The sequence below is a fragment of the Malaclemys terrapin genome, chromosome 13 (assembly GCF_027887155.1).
Source record: "Malaclemys terrapin pileata isolate rMalTer1 chromosome 13, rMalTer1.hap1, whole genome shotgun sequence".
Taxonomy (NCBI): domain Eukaryota; kingdom Metazoa; phylum Chordata; order Testudines; family Emydidae; genus Malaclemys; species Malaclemys terrapin.
In genome coordinates, this window is record NC_071517.1 from 17,221,048 (window position 1) to 17,234,123 (window position 13,076).

The window sequence follows — 13,076 nt, forward strand, 5'->3', positions numbered from 1 at the left end:
AGCTACAAGTAGCCACCACCTCGGACATTCAGGCCAAACTTTTATTTAGGAGCTTAACTAGGATTTAGGAGTTTGACTTTAGGTTCTCAGGTTTGAAAATTTTGACCATAAGCTCTCTTTGCTTCAGTTCCCCCATCTGTAAAATGTGGAGAATATTTACCAACCTCAGGGGGTGTTGGGAGGTTAATTTAATGCCTGTAAAGCACATGGAGATCCTCTGTTAACGGCTCTAGAGAAGTGGCTGGTTCTATTTTAAATTGCTCACGAATTCTGTAAGGCATGTGAATAAGCAAATAAGCTTATTGTGTGTGGCTTTTATCCCCTATACTCACAGGCCTTTGATGTGTTACACTGCTAGAAGCCAAATACCTACCTTGGAGTGCCTGAGAATTGTGGGTGTTGAATTAAAGGGTGTTATTACTTTATACATTTTATTTTTCTAACAATCAGCTAATGGCTCCTAGCCCAATCAGAGGAACCCAACCCCTAATCATGATCTTCATTGGCCAGTCTAGTTCTTCCTCCCAATACCCATATCAGGCCCAATCCTATTGGTGAAAATGCAGTGCTTACTGTGGTCTAAAAAATGTGCTGGGTCCCTCTGTCATAATCTACAAGCAGCAGCTTTGGTAAGACACTGCTTGAAATGCACCCCTCAGAAACCTGGCTTGATTTTTAATTAAAAAAAAATATTTTTTTTTTGCCAAGTTTGCAACCCCCTGTGACCTTTCTCCCACCCATGCACCCACCCTCCAAGCACTGAATAAGTGACAAAACCCCTACCAACTTCAATCAAGGATCTCTTTTAACAGGCTGCTGTAACCATCTTGGGTATCTGTAAGTAACAAAGAAAAGGCCATTCTAATTAAAAGTGTTGGTAGCTGTTGAACAATGAGTGATTCAGTTCAGGCTCTTACCAGGGTGATGGATAGGCAGGTGTATCTGAGCATTTTCCAGAGTAAAATAAAATCCAGTATGATGATACTTACAGCAACCAATTAAAATATTCTCCCATTCCCCAACTGTAGGAAGAAAATACTGGATTTTTTTATTTGTATATATTTATTCCTTTATTGTTCTGTGAATGTTAACAGGAATCAATACAGTCATTCATTCTGAACCGCTTCTCACATGTGATAAGACAAGCACAATGGAATATGAGTTATGGCTGGAGGATCAAACAGAATTTTTATCCTGAACCCTTATTTTGCTGGCTCCCCTGGGTTTAAGTCAGACCTTGACACTGATTTCACTGCATCTTTTGTGTGGGTGGGTGATGGTTTTGTTAATCATAGCTTGCACTGAGGCAACCCCTCTGGGTAATGTTAACAGATACTGCCTGTGGTAAAGTATGGGAGGGGGAGGAGGGCAAGTTGCAGGAACTTCAGATAATTAGCAGCAAATGTAAATCCCCAAAGCTGCACATACAGTGTACTTCACCATTCAAGAGGCTCAGCTGTCTCAAGTAAATACTCTTCTCATCCCTTTGGGGCATCTGCAGCAGGCGGAGCATGATTAATTGTTCACATGTGTGGGAGGATGGAAGCAGAAGGTCTCTCTGGCAGAGTTTGCACTCATGAATATTCATCCGGGGAATCTGAAACAGCTGGGAAGCATGTTTGTATCCAGAGAAGATGCAGATGGGGTTAATGGAGCAAATGGAATGAAACATGTTAAGTACCTTAGATGCTTTTGTGTGTTGGCTTCATGGCAGTGGTTACCAGAGAGGGGAATGTTAGTACTTCCGGGGAGGCAGTTGCTGAAAATGGAATGTTATTTATCAAGGCCTTTATATATGAAATGGAATGAAGTTAAGAAGAGGGGAATGCAGGCTCACTATAAAGGGGAAACTTCTTGAGAGAAGTTGGACTGTGGGATTGTCTCCAAATGTGAATGCAGGAAGCCCCAGCCTTGGAGACGTTTCAAACTAGGCTGGACAAAACATTACAACAAGCCTCAAATGTCATGGGGATTGAACTAAATTACATGTTTATGTTATTAATTTTTAAATAAGTGACCAAATAAGTGCAAGGTGCCCCTGCTCTAACGACTGAAAGATTCATATAGGTACCCTTATAACTAGAGAGAGACCTGAAATAAAATAATCTTTCTGAACATGTCTAGCCTATGTGGCTGTTTGAAATCTGAATATTGTAATTTGTAAATGGTCCCTTTCTTTATAATAGGTAGACCAAAACCTTAGAATCAAGCAGCCCCAAATTTTGGGGTGTTTGAAATCTGCATGTGAAGTCTGTGGCTTGGGACCATCACAATTTGTAACAAGCCTAATACTCCTTCCATTGCATTAGGAGAGGTCCCTGTCCTGAAGAGCTATATCCAGATTGCTGTATCCAAGAACGGCATGTGAACATGCACTAACTCTGGATGAATGAACAGGTTTGGATAAAAGAACACTCCATGCAGCACTTTTACTCATTTCTATAACCAAATCACTTTGGGGGTTTCACGTCTGGCTTTTGACTGGCCCCAAAAGCTTGTTCTCATGAAAGTCCCAGTTAGGGTGACCAGACAGCAAGTATGAAAAAATCGGGACAGGGTGGGGGGTAATAGGAGTCTATATAAGAAAAATACCCCAAAATCGGGACTGTCCCTATAAAATCAGGACATCTGGTCACCCTAGTCCCAGTCCAGTCATGCAGAGTCAGGAGGTTCAGATAATTCAGAAGCAACAGAGGGTCCTGTGGCACCTTTAAGACTAACAGAAGTATTGGGAGCATAAGCTTTCGTGGGTAAGAACCTCACTTCTTCAGATGCAAGATAATTCAGAGACACCTCAACAAAGTATCTGAACCTCTGGACTCTTCTGTGAGCTAAATCCAAACTCCAAACATGTGGAGGTTTGTTGCAAAAAAACTTATTTTTAAAGCTCCGTGCTGACTTGGAAAGATAAAGAGAGGTGAGAGCTTGGTGGAGAGATCTGAAACTGGCTTCCTGCTCACTGATCCAACACAGCCCAAGCCTATTGATCTTCTGTGCATGTCATAAGGTATAACAGCTTAAAGATATCCCTCCCTTTTAGATTCCTGACATGGATTTTGAAACAAAGAAAGAAGCTAACCCCAGAGGGGAGACGTGCAGTGTAAAATGTTTTTTCTAAATTGTGGAATAAACTAATAGTGACTGATTTTTGAACCTCTGTTGGCCAAGGTCACTTTCTTCCTTTTCCTCATTCTGAATGCATGAGCATGTGCAGTGTTGTTGTAGCTGTGTTGGTCCCAGGATATCAGAGAAACAAGGTGGGTGAGGTAATATCTTTTATTGGGCCAACTTCTGTTAGTTAGAGGTAAACAAGCTTTTGAGCTTACACAGATCTGAAGAAGAGCTTTGTGTAAGCTCTAAAGTTTGTCTCACTTGCATTAGAATATATCTTTCAGTGCTAATGACATGACAGGTGGGTACAGGGTGTTGTGTATAGCAGTTGAAACAGAGCATTGGGAGTCAGGATTCCTGAGTCTTTTTACTAGCTCTGCCCATTTCATGCAATGACTCAGAAATGTCGCTGTTTAAGCAAAGAGGGAACTCTGATCCTCGAGTGTGCCCTTCATTTTGCGATTGATTCTGGAAATGGTAGCAATTCCCAATGAGTTCGGTAACATTGACCCTGACTGCTAGGATTACAATGGGCACTCACAATACTTTGCATGATCTCACTTTTGCCTTAAGGAGCTGTGCCATGAAGTGTGGAAGTGATACATGGACCACAGCACTGCTGTAGTATTTGCCAAGGAGTGCCATGTCTGGACCCAGAGCAATACTGTACCCAAATCAGGTTGGCTGGTTTAAATGCACTGAATCACTGCAACTTGCCCTGCTTCAGTCTCACCAGCACAACAGTGCAATTTTCTAACCAAGGCAAGGTTATTGTGAGACTCTAATGGGGCACTGGCCTTTAAGGCCAGAGGCGAGTTACCCTGTTGCATGTATCCAGGGGAAATGGATGAAGCAGTTGTTTGGAGCAAGGAACCACTGGTCCTGGGGAACAGTTAGGCCAGGATCCACAAAAGCCAGCATGCTAAGTGGGGAGCCACCTAAGCTAGCCAATGGGAGAGAGTTCAGCACCTAAGTCCAGGCAGCAGGGAGGCGCCTATCTCTATTAGTGATCCACCAATGAGAACCTGTCTCCTGGAGTCAGGTGACTTAGGTGCCTAAGCAGTTTATTGTGAGAATGAGTTAGGAACCTGCCTTGCTCCATACCAAACAGCCAGAGGAAGAGGAGATGGGGGTGGTGCTCACCTTATAACTTTAAGCCTAGTGGTTAGAGCATTCACCTGAGAAGTAGGAGACCCAGGGTCCAGTCCCCCTCCTCCAATCACTCTCTCATTATTTACCCATAGTGGACCAGTTCAGCAGGAAAGATTAAGGGAGTCCCACATTGGACTATCCCATAGCTCAGTGGTTAGAGCACTTCCCTAAGAAGTTAGAGACCCCTGTTCAAATCCTTTCTCCCCCCTTGCAGGGAGCGGGTAATTGAACCTGGATCTCCCATATCCCACGTGAGTGCTCTAACCACTGAGTTAGAAGGTGGGCTGCACCACTGTTGCAGCCAGCAGCCGGATTTTGAATGGGCCCCAATCCAGTAAGTGGCTTCTGAGCACAGCGGTTTGGGCCCTATACATGACTTAGGTGTTTGGCTGCCCTTCTTTCCCTGGTTTGTGAATCGCTCTGAGACTTAGGTGGGAGATAAGTGTCCAGACACCTTAGAGTGAGGCAGCAGTGCACATGGCCAGAGGCATAAACAGGCGCTGCAGGAACTCTTACCCTGAAAACTTATGCTTAGTGAGTTTAGGTGCCTACAGGGTTCATTTAAGGGAATGGACAAGGCCCAGCCATTCCTGCCTATCCTGGGCGGCTCTTTGCATGTCCTCTGTGTTGTGAAGTCCCATACGTTTTCCCTCTCTAGTATTTGGAGGAGGCATTCTTTTTGTTGGTCCCTCTTGCATGTTCCTACAGCTGCCAAATGGCGCGCCTGCCGTGGCAGATGCTCGGGCTTTATTCTTAAGATATGTCCCAATTTTTTCCATCTTCTTTTCTGGATAACTTTAGAGATAAGGGGTTGTTGACTCTCTTATAAATTGATTCCATTTAATTCTAATATTTTCCTGAGGCATTTGCTTTCAAAAACATTTAGACATCTGTCTGTACCTTTGGTTGATTTCCAGCTTTCACATCCAGATGTTAAAATGAAAGTAACATTTGAGTTAAAGATTCATAGTTTGGTCCGTAGGTTGCAGATGTTCAATTACTAAAACTTGTTTATGTTGGTACATGCACCTGACACCAGGCCAATTCATGAAATCATTTCTTTGTGGACATCGCCATTTGCTTACACATTAGTGCCAAGGTATGTGAATTGACTCACTTCTTCTATTCCTTTGCCTTCTAATGTAATGCTTGAGCTGAGAGTTGAATTGTGATGACTGCTTAGAAATATGAAAGTGCTTATCCTGCACTTTAACATGAGCGTTCTCAATTAGAGGGCTGAATTTTCAGAAGTGCTGAGCATCAACAGATCCCATTGACTTTAATTGGAGTTAGGGTGTTCAGTACCTCCGAAAATCAGAAGAGTGGTTTGGGGAGTTAATTTTATTATAGTGCTATCGGTGTGTATATTCAAAGCACAGCACGGATTTTAAGCCACTGACTCATTAATTGATAGGTACTGCATGGCTAAAGCACGATATAACATTCATAAAATTTAGGGGATAATTTCTGGTTTTAATCAGACTATTTCTTGGCAAAGTTACAACATAATTAGGAAGTGTTAATTCATAATAAAGAACCTTATGAATTAGGTAGATCCATCACGTAGTCTCAATTATAAATCAGAATAAACACAAAACTTCACTGCAGGTGTCATCTGCTCAAAACAGCATGGCAGGATTTGCTGTATATAACTGTGGGTATCTGGAATTCCTGGATTATTTTTGTAATTCTTACATTACAAGGGATGTATCTTTTACAGCCCCCCTCCAATAGAATAATGCACTGTGGACCAGAGAGATCATAGACAGCATGTCAGTAACAACTCTGTAGTTATGAGGAGGGATTCCACCCACCCCCCACTGCAATCCCCAAAACGACTGCTGAAGCATATGGGGCCATTAACAGCCTGCAGGGTCCCAGGGAGACGTACTCATAAATTCATGGATTCCAAGGCCAGAAGGGACAATTGTGATCAGGGCCGTCCTTACCCATATGTACGCAGCTGCATAGGGCATCAGGGAATTTGGGGCACCACATTTCCTGGTGCCCTGCACAGCTGTGTACTGCTCCAGCCCCTGCCCTGCCTCTTCCCCATGGCCCCCACCCCTGCTTCACCCCAGCTCTGCCTCTTCCCGCCCCTGCTCTGCCCCCACTCCCCTGAGGACTGCTGCAGGGGATGGGCCTGCACTCACCACATGGTAAGTGGAGCGACCAGGCCCCAGCCTGCTTCGCTCCCCTGGCTCCCAGCCGTGCTGCTGGTGAGTGCTGTGGGGCAGTTCCCCCCGTCCCCCAAGGCTCAGAGCCAGGGGACCACAGCGGAGCGGACTGGTGCCAGTTTACCCCCTTCCCCCCAACCCTCTCCCCACGGAGACATGGGGCCAGCCCCCCCCCCCCCCCGAGGCCTGGGGCCACCCACAGCTGCCCCACGTGGGGGGAGGGGGGAGACGGACTGCATAGGACACCAAAATGGCTAGGGATGGCCCTGATTATGATCACCTAGTCTGACCTCCTGTGTAACACAGACCATCAGACTTCCCCAAAGTAATTCCTGCATCATACCTTTTAGAAAAACATCCCGTCTTGATTTAAAAATTGACAAGTGATGGAGAATCCACCCCCACCATTGATAAATTGCTCAGTGTTAATGACTCTTACTGTAAAAAATTTACACTTTATTTCTAGTCTGAATTTATCTAGCTTCAATTTCCAGCTATTGCATTGTTATACATTTCTCTGCTGTATTGAAGAGCATATTATCATTATTTGTTTCCCATGTAGGTACTTACAGACTTTTATCGAGTCACCCCTTAGCCTTTTCTTTGTTAAACTAAATAGATTAAGCTCCTGGAGTCTATCACTATAAGGCACACTTTCTAATCCTTTAGCAATTCTCATGGCTCTTCTCTGAACCCTCTGCACTTTATCAACATCCTTCTTGAATTGTGGACACCAGAACTGGACACACTATTCCAGCAGCAGTCGCACCAATGCCAAATACAGAGGGTAAAATAACCTCTCTATTCCTATTCAAGATTCCCATATGTGCATCCCAGAATCTCATTAGCCCTTTTGGCCACAGCAACCCACTATGCCCCCAAACCTTTTGCAGAGTCCTCCACGCTGTAAGTATGGCCCAATTCTATGTTCCTTTCTATGTTCCTAGATGTATACATTTACATTTAATTATATTGAAATGCATATTGTTTGCTTGTGCCCAACTTACCAAGTGATTCCGATCGCTTTGTATCAGTGACCCGTCCTCTTCATTATTTAACACTCCACCAATTTTTGTGTCATCTGTAAACTTTATCAGTCATGATTTTGTTTTCTGCCAGGTCACTGATAAAAATGTTAAATAGCATAAGACTAAGAACTGGCACCCCACTAGAAACATACTAACTTGATGATGATTCCCCATTCACACTTACATTTTGAGATCTATCAGTTAGCCAGCTTTTACTCAATTTAATGTGTGCCATGATGCTGGAACGGGATGACAGGGAATGGATCACCGGATAATTGCCCTGTTCTGTTCATTCCCTTTGAATCATGTGGCATTGGCCACTGTCAGAAGACAGGATACTGGGCTAGATGGACTATTGGTCTGACCAGTATGGCCATTCTTATGTTAATTTAATATTATTCTACTTTTTTAATCAGAAACTCATGTGGTACCCAGTCAAATGCCTTATAGAGGTCTAAGTATATTACAGCAACACCATTACCTTTATCAACCAAATTTGTAATTTCACCCCCAAAAAATCAAGTTAATTTGACAGGATCTAGTTTCCATAAACCCATGTTGATTGGCATGTATTACCGTATATACTCGTTCATAAGCCGAATGTTTTTAGTAAAAAAGGGAAGCATCAGAGAAGGGGGTCGGCTTATGAACGGGTATAGAGAGGGAGAGGTGGGACACAGCCCCTCCGCCCCAACAGAGGGGGCAAGAAGAGGCAACACAGCCAGCAGAGCCAGAAGGGAAGAGGTGGGGCCAGAGTCTCTCCGCTTCTGCCCATGCTGCTCTCCCGCCAGCCTCCAAAACAGCTGCAGCTCCGGGGCTGGTAGGCTGCGGCCGTGCCGCCCAGCCTGGCCTGTCGGAGCAGGCTGTGGCTGCCCTGCCCGCCCCTCCTGCCGGAGCACGTTACAGCCATGCTGCTGGGCTGCGCCGCCCAGCCTGCCGGAGCAGCTCCGGCCAGGCCAGAGACATCCTCCCCTTGCTCTCCCCAGATAAGGTGGAAAGGGATGGGATGGGGAGAGTGTGGGGGTCCCGGGCTAGGGGTGGGGTTATGTGGGGGGTGGTAATAGGGGTTACTTCCCTGACCCCCAGCTTCCCCCGACCCCCAGCTTCCCCCTCCCACCCCAAATTTCCCTACCAGTTGCTGTCCCGGCACATCAGGGTAAGCCGTTGGCGGGCCGGGACACTTTCTTTACTTAGGTTTAACTCCGTGTCTGCAGACACTCCAGGTAAACAAACTGTCTCGGCCCACCAGTAGCTTATCCTGATGGCCCGAGAGCCAAAGTTTGCCGACCCCTGAATTATAGGGTCGGCTTATGAATGGGTCATAAAAAAATTCAATTTTTACTTATCCATCTTCGGGGGGGGAGGGCCAGCTTATAAACAAACCAGCTTATGAGCGAGTATATACGGTATATTACCCTCCTTTAATTCTTTATTGAGTCCCGTATTAGCCACTCCATTATCTTGCCCAGGATTGATGTCAGACTGACAGGCCTATTAATTACCTGGATCATCCTAGGCATAAGAGATGTTCCCAGGGCAGTGCTGTAGTACATGTTTCTGTGGCCATTCTGGTTGATCTAAGTTACACTGGGGGCCACAGGAGCCAGAATTGGGAGTGTGCCAAGTTAACTTAAAGCCACCTTTGTCCCCCGTATCCTTGTGCTGCACCTCCAGGAAGCACAGCACAGAATTTCAGATATATAGTTAATGCTGAGCTAGAATGGCCAGTTTAAGGGCCTTCTCCTACTCCCACTGAAGTCAATGGCATAAATCTCTGAGGTCTATAGGTAGATTATTGCAGCAGAAACGTACCTTTGGGGCTAAAGCTTCTTGTGTTTGACCTCAGGTTATAAATTAATTTTTAGGGAAAAGTCTAAAAATGAGTTCAGCATTAATACTTTGAAGTCAGAGGAAGTGTCAGTTCAGCTTAGAAACTGTTCTGCCACTGTGAGGCATGGTGTCCATGGCCAAATTTCAGCTCCCTCTTTTATGCACCCTGATGTATGCCTTTTTCTAGCTGGCTACCAGCCTCTATTCTAGCCATAGCTACATAAATACAGTGGTCGATCCAGCAAAACGTAGCGTCCATAGTGAAAATGAGAAATCCCGCTGACGTCTATGGCAGTGGTCTCCAAAATGGGGTGCGTATATCCCAGGGGGTGCGCAAGATGATCCATTGGGGGCACAGCAGGAGGAGCACCGCCAAAGCAAAAGGGCAGCGTGGCAGGAGGAGTACCGCTGGAGAAAAAATTAAAAAAGGGCAGCCGGAAGAGGGAGGGAGCAAGCAGGGAAGCTGCCCCCCCATCCAGGCAGGGCCACCTAGAACGCAAGAGCTTTAGGGGATGCAGGGCCCTGGCCTAAAGGGCCCCCAGGGCCCTGGCCTGCAGCTCTAAAGCCCCTTTTGGAATGTATTCCTGAGTCCTCCGGTCCGTGGAGGAGCAGGGGCAGCCACGCAGCCAGCGGCCAGAAAGAAGCGGCGCTTTCCCCTTCCAAGCCGGCCAGAGAGAAGCGGCACTTTGAAGGGGAAAGCGCCGCTTCTCTCCGGCTGCTGGCTGGGCAGCTGCCCCTGCTCCTCCTGAGTCCTCCAGCCTGTGCTCGCAGGACCGCATTCCAAAAGGGGCTTTAGAGCTGCAGGCCAGAGCCCCGGGGGGCAGCTCCCAGAATCGTGGCCATGGGAGCAGTGTTGCGCTGCGCAGACCCACCTGCACACCCCCCGCACCAAACAGGAGCTGCCCCAGGTAAGTGCTCTGCACCTCCTGCCTTCCTCCCAGACCCCGCACCCCACCCTGAGCGCCTTCCCACACCCTAACCCTAATCCAGACCTTCGAATCGCTGTATTACAAAGTGTTAAACCAAGATTTTCAGAAATAACGAAGCATATTCAATCACATTGCTCTCACTACAAAAAAAATTTTTTTTTGTGAGAGCAAAAAGGTTTTTTGTACCGTTAATAAATAATTTTTTTTTAAATATTGTTTTTCATCTTTCTCATCCTTTTTGAATTTCTATTTTTGTGTATGTTTTATAATGCACATAATATATTAGTACAGTAGTAAGTGTATATAATTTATAAATAAATATACATATATTGGGGGTGCATGCTCAAAAATTTTTTACTGATGGGGTGTGCGATCAAAAAAGTTTGGAGGTCACTGGTCTATGGGACCATGTCTAGCAGTACGTGTTTACAGGACTGGGCCGCTAACTAAGATTTTCTGAAATAAAACAATGAAATTACACAACCCAAAGCAGCTGTAGCCTGTGGCTGATTTTATTCATTGCATTTGGAAACTGGTAGAAATGAAACAAAGGCCACGCACAACTCATTGACTGAAGTTGCTGTTAGTTACAGAAAGTGGCCGAGCTCACCATTGGTGTAATTCCACTGAATTCTCATGGCTTCAGTGGAGTTGCGCTAAGGGTGAATTTGATGCAGTGTTGCTGCATGGTACAATCAGAGGGCAGTAATAAAGTGAGGCATATGAATTTATAATTTACTTGGCTGCTACGAGGGAAAGTATCACTGAAGTGCAAAGTCTTATTACAATAAGTGTTTACAATTATTAATGTATTGTCCCATAACACCCCTGGGATATGGGTGGGTAGGAAGGTGTTATAGCAAACTGTCTAATAACTGCACTACTGCCCTCTACAGTGTACACCTAGAACATCTCAGTTGTGTCATAGGCCCTGTACTGCTAAGTGGGTCTCCTTTTGGAGCAGGAGGGTCTGAATTCTTATGCTGGCTGCTGCTGGAAATCTCTGGACAGCCTCAGGATGTAGCCTTGTCATAGTCATAGATAAGATGGACATAACCTTCTCCTCCTCCTCCTCCTCCTCCTCCTCCACATAGGGAAACTGCAGCAGAGAGCAGAAGTGACTTGTCTAAAGTCCCAGAGGTGGGAGGAGAAGCCAGGATCCATGGGGCCAGTCCCACCTTGTTCTACAGGTGCTGGAACAATTTCTGTAGAGGTGGTGCTGAAAGCAATTGAGCCAAACTGTAAACCCTGTATAATGGAAACCACTTCAAACCAGAGATGCTACTGCACCCCCACACGCCTAGTTCCATCCCCTATGCCAGGGGCGGGCAAACTTTTTGGACTGAGGGCCACATTGAGTTTCTGAAATTGTATGGAGGACCAGTTATGGAAGGCTGTGCCTCCCCAAACAGCCAAGCGTGGCCCGGCCCCCACCCCCCACCGACCCCCCCTGCTTCTTGCCCCCTGATGCCTCTGCCCCATCCATCCATCCCTCCCTCCCTGTCCCGTGACCGCCCCCAGCCCCCCCACCCCTGACTGCCCCCCGCTGCCCCATCCAAACTCTCTTCTCATTCCTGACTACCCCCCTCCAGAACCCCTGCCCCATCCAACCACCCCTTCTCCCTGACTGACCCCCAGAACCCCTGCCCCCATTCAACCCCTTCTGACCTCCCCTACCCACACCCCCGCCCCCTGACCACCACCCCAAACTCTCCAGCCCTCTATCCAACCCCACCTGCTCCCAGCCCCCTTACTGCGCTGCCTGGATCGCTGGCGACCCTACAGCCGCGCCACCCAGAGCACCAGGACAGGCAGCCGTACCACCGCACAGCACAGAGCACCGGGTTGGGCAGCGCAGCTGCAGAGCCGCCACCCAGAGCATTGCGCTGGCGGCGAAGTGAGGCTGCGGGATAGGGGGAAAAGCAGGGGAGGGGCTGGGGGCGAGCCGCCCGGGCCAGCTCAGGGGCTGGGCAGGAGGGTCCCGCGGGCTGGAGTTTGCCCACCTCTGCCCTATGCCCTGCTCTCAGTGCTACTCCATGCTGGCCCCCCTGGATGTTTCATGGGGGTGCAGGGTGCCCCTTGCTTCACCCCGCTTCCAGCCCTTGAAATTCTGGGGTTGTCCAGGGCCGGGGGGGTCTGCCCCTGGGGCTGACCCCAGGCTCCCTCCGCCTGCCCCCAATCCCCACCACCATCATTCTCCCGTTCTCATTGGCCGCCCCCTCCCGAGGCTCGGCCCCACGTCGAGTCCAGTGCGACGCCCCCTCACCGCAGCTTCCCGCCTACTGCCTGGGCCCAGCGCCGGGGTCTGCTCTTGCCGGCAGCGGGGTCACGTGTCCCCCTGGGCCCAAGGTAACTTTGGCGCCGCCCAGCAGGGGCTGGAGCCGTTGTAGGGGGCTGGGAGGACCGCAACTTCCGCGGGCCGCTCTTGGTTAACACTCTTGGACAACTTCCTCAGCAGCACCCTTCTAGCCGCCGGCTCCGCCTTCTCTATGACTTCCGCGCCTTGGCCTTTCCTTTGCGGCCGCGCGAGCCCAACCGGCGGGCGCGTCCGGATCCTGCTTCATCTCGCTGGCGGTGGGGCCTGGAGCGCCCGGCCGCCTCCTCCCCGGGGCTGCTAGGAGTGCTGCTGGGGCGGGCGGGGCTGGGTGTGTGTGTGGATAATGGGGGCTAGCGAGCGAGGTTGGGGGTGTAGTGGGGGCAGGGATGGGGTGTATGTGGGGAGGGTGAATAGTGGGGGCCACTGAGGAGGTTTGGGGTGTATGTGGGGTGGGTGAATAGTGGGGACTAGCAAGGGAGGTGGCAGGGTGTTGTGGGGGCAGAGATGGGGAGGGGGTGTATATGGGGAGGGT

At 48.2% G+C, this 13,076-nt stretch overlaps 1 long non-coding RNA gene across 1 annotated transcript; it reads right to left on the reverse strand.

Annotated features, from left to right (window-relative positions):
* Window positions 1-10,717: 10,717 nt before the first annotated feature.
* On the reverse strand, window positions 10,718-12,576 carry LOC128848163 (uncharacterized). The gene is made up of 2 exons (XR_008446982.1): window positions 12,494-12,576; window positions 10,718-11,446 (listed from the first exon to the last, which is right to left on the reverse strand). It is a non-coding gene; the product is annotated as an uncharacterized LOC128848163 (long non-coding RNA).
* Between the last annotated feature and the right edge of the window lie 500 nt (window positions 12,577-13,076).